Source organism: Oncorhynchus nerka, linkage group LG14 (assembly GCF_034236695.1).
Source record: "Oncorhynchus nerka isolate Pitt River linkage group LG14, Oner_Uvic_2.0, whole genome shotgun sequence".
NCBI lineage: Eukaryota > Metazoa > Chordata > Actinopteri > Salmoniformes > Salmonidae > Oncorhynchus > Oncorhynchus nerka.
This window is the reverse complement of record NC_088409.1, coordinates 36,990,276-36,994,059: the sequence shown is the minus strand read 5'-3', so window position 1 is coordinate 36,994,059 and position 3,784 is coordinate 36,990,276. Positions and strand designations below refer to the sequence as shown.

General features: G+C 51.6%; 1 non-coding gene across 1 annotated transcript; it reads left to right on the top strand.

Annotated features, from left to right (window-relative positions):
• The first annotated feature begins 3,711 nt into the window (after positions 1 to 3,711).
• Positions 3,712 to 3,784, top strand: trnat-ugu (transfer RNA threonine (anticodon UGU)). Its single transcript has one exon. It is a non-coding gene; the product is annotated as a tRNA-Thr (tRNA).

Below are 3,784 nucleotides of genomic sequence, written 5' to 3'. Positions count from 1 at the left end.
TGAGTTGGGCTTTAGTTGTCTGTTCCCCTCTTTTCGTCTTTGACCCAGATGTAACTGGAGGTCGAGCCACACTTTCTGGACCAGACCCCTTGGTGTACCGGGATTCAGAGCCTGGAAGTTTTGGAGCTGGGCCATGTCCTTATCAGTGATGGGAGGGTGGTTGTTTGTGATATATTTGCCTTGCCTTAGTTGTTTGATGTTGGCCAGAAATACATGATTCGAGGTGGTAAATTCAGTGTCCTTCATAAGGCACTAGCTGGTGGTTGAGGCGGCAGGGTAGCCTAGTGGTTAGAGCGTTGGACTAGTAACCGGAAGGTTGCAAGTTCAAACCCCCGAGCTGTCGTTCTGCCCCTGAACAGGCAGTTAACCCACTGTTCCTAGGACGTCATTGGAAATAAGAATTTGTTCTTAACGGACTTGCCAAGTTAAATAAAGGTAAAATTTAGAAACCCGTTGAGCCCACTCCGGAGTGCCAGGTAGCTACTTATGCTGTACTCCTCCCCTTTCCCATTTCGTACATTTCCATAAAACTGTCAGAGAACAATGGTAAACTCTTCCTTAGTGACAGTTTTGAAGTCAACAACTTTTTTCTTCTCTGCTAGTCAGCCCTCGAAGCAACGCACAGCCCAGTTTGTATTCTTAACTGTGTGAGAGGAGGACCAAGATGCAGTGTGATGATAATCCATATTTAATGGGAATACTTAAACACCGAACAAAAACAACAAACCGACAAAAGGAACGATGACGAAACAGTTCCGTAACTGGAACAGGAACAATCACCCACAAAATATCCAAAGAATATGGCTGCCTAAATATGGTTCCCAATCAGAGAAAACAATAGACAGCTGCCTCTAATTGAGAACCAATCTAGGCAACCATAGATAGGAAACACCAACATAAACATACAAAACCCCTAGACAAGGCTAAACACATACATCACCCATGTCACACCCTGACCTAACTAAAATAACAAAGAAAACAAAGAATACTAAGGTCAGGGTGTGACAGTACCCCCCCGGAGGTGCAGACTCCCGGCCGCACACCTAACACTATATGGGAGGGTCTGGGTGGGCATAAATCCGAGGTGGTGGTTCTGGCTCGGGACGTGGACCCCGCTCCACTTCACCCTTACTTAATGTCTCTAGAGCGGGAATCCTCACCGCCGACCACGGCCTAGAGGACGCCACTGGAGGGGAGACTCTGGCGGACCCGGACTGGAGGGGAGACTCTGGCGGACCCGGACTGGAGGGGAGACTCTGGCGGACCCGGACTGGAGGGGAGACTCTGGCGGACCCGGACTGGAGGGGAGACTCTGGCGGACCCGGACTGCGGCCCGTCGTGGGAGGTTCCGGTCTGCGGCCCGTCGTAGGCTCTGGACTAGGCACTGCTGCCGGACGCTCTGGACTGGGAACTGCTGCCGGACGCTCTGGACTGGGAACTGCTGCCGGACGCTCTGGACTGGGCACTGCTGCCGGACGCTCTGGACTGGGCACTGTTGCCGGACGCTCTGGACTGGGCACTGTTGCCGGACGCTCTGGACTGGGCACTGTTGCCGGACGCTCTGGACTGGTGAGGCGCACTGTAGGCCTGGTGCGTGGTGCCGGTATTGGTGGTACTGGGCCCGAGGACAGGCACCTAAGGGCGAGCGTGGGGAGGAGAAACAGGGCATACTGAACTGCCGAGGCGCACTGGTGGCCTGGTGCGTAGTGCCGGCACTGGGCCGAGGACACACACCTCAGGGCGAGTGCGGGAGGAGGAACAGGGCGTACTGGACTGCCGAGGCGCACTATAGGCCTGGTGCTGGTACTGGTGGTACCGGCTTGGGGACACGCACCTCAGGGCGAGTGTGAGGAGGAGGAACAGGATGTACTGGGCTGTGGAGGCGTACTGGAGGTCTGGTGTGTGGTGTTGGCACTGGTGGTACTGGATAGACCGGACCTTGAAGATGCACTGGAGGTCTGGGGTGCAGGCACAGGACGCACTGGGCTGTGCAGACATACGGGAGACACAGTGCGCAACGCCGGCGCAGGATATCCTGGCCCAAGGAGACCCACTGGCTGTCAGGAGAGCAGGGCTGTTACCATCTGCCCTGGCTGGATCCTCACCCTAGCCCGGCAGATGCGGGGAGCTGGGATGTAGCACACCGGGCTAAGCACGCATACTGGAGACACTGTGCGTTCTACCGCATAACACGGTTCCTGACCAGTACTACACCCTCTCTCCACAGTAAGCATGGGGAGTTGGCGCAGGTTTCCTACCTGGCCTTGCCACACTCCCCGTGTGCCTCCCCCCAATACATTTTTTGGGGCTGCCTCTCGGGCTTCCAGCCGCGCTGCCGTGCTGCCTCTTCATACCGCCGCCTCTCCGCTTTGACTGCCCACAGCTCTGCCTTGGGGCGGCGATATTTCCCCGGCTGCGTCCAGGGTCCTTCTCCATCCAGTATCTCCTTCCAAGTCCAATAGTCCTGATTGCGCTGCTCCTCCTGCTGCTGCCCGTTACCACGCTGCTTGGTCCTTTGGTGGTGGGTGATTCTGTAGCGATTGTCTTCGGGTGAAAGAGAAGAGGACCGAGATGCAGCGTGATGATAATCCATATTTAATGGGAATACTTAAACACCAAACAAAAACAACAAACCGACAAAAGGAACGAAGACGCAACAGTCCCGTAACATAAACACTGGAACAGGAACAATCACCCACAAAATACCCAAAGAATATGGCTGCCTAAATTTGGTTCCCAATCAGAGACAACAATAGACAGCTGCCTCTAATTGAGAACCAATCTAGGCAACCATAGACTTACAAAAACCCCTAGATAGGTCACACCCCCATAAACATACAAAAACCACATACATGACCCATGTCACACCCTGACCTAACTAAAATAACAAAGAAAACAAAGAATACTAAAGTCAGGGTGTGACAACAAAACTCTGCTGTTGAGAACTAAATACTAGTCTAAAAGAAATGGGAGATAATGTCTAGATGATTTTTATAGTGGAGATCAAGTTTATACATTGATGCTCCCCATAACCCCCCAGCACCACCACCTCATCTGACATTTAACCTGCCCCCACCCAATGGACATTTATCATGTTAGTTGTAAACATGTAATTATTATTATGTTGCTATTGTTTCATTCACTTCCCTTTGACCTGCACTGTAGGAGTTTAAGATATTCACTGTACCCTGCATTTACATCTGCAACCCTGCGCATGTGACTAATAAACACTCTCTGTGGCACTGCTAGGACACGCCACTAGAGCGCAGCAACAGACGATAAAATGCAGTGATCATTTGTAGGCTGTTCTCTGGCAATGGCAAAGCATTTTATGGTCTGTTGCTGCTCTCTAGTAGTGTGTGTGTGTGTGTGTGTGTGTGTGTGTGTGTGTGTGTGTGTGTGTGTGTGTGTGTGTGTGTGTGTGTGTTATTGCACAGGTCCAATTGGCATGTAAAAATGTGTATTATGTTTTTCTGGTCTAAATCTCATGTAGATCATGATGTAACAGAAAGACTAAAAACCAGCAGACACTCAAGCCTGGAGTAGTTGATTTTTCTTCATATGCCTACTACCTGTTTAGCTGGTTGGGCGAGACTGCACTAACAGCTGTGTGGTGGAGTGAGTGACATGAGGTGCGGCCTTCTGTCTGTGAATTGGCAAGATCCGTTGTAATATGTAAATGGCCTGTTGTCTCAAGGTGTGAGTAGGTAAGGCTCCATAGCTCAGTGGTTAGAGCACTGGTCTTGTAAACCAGGGGTCGCGAGTTCAATTCTCGCTGGGGCCT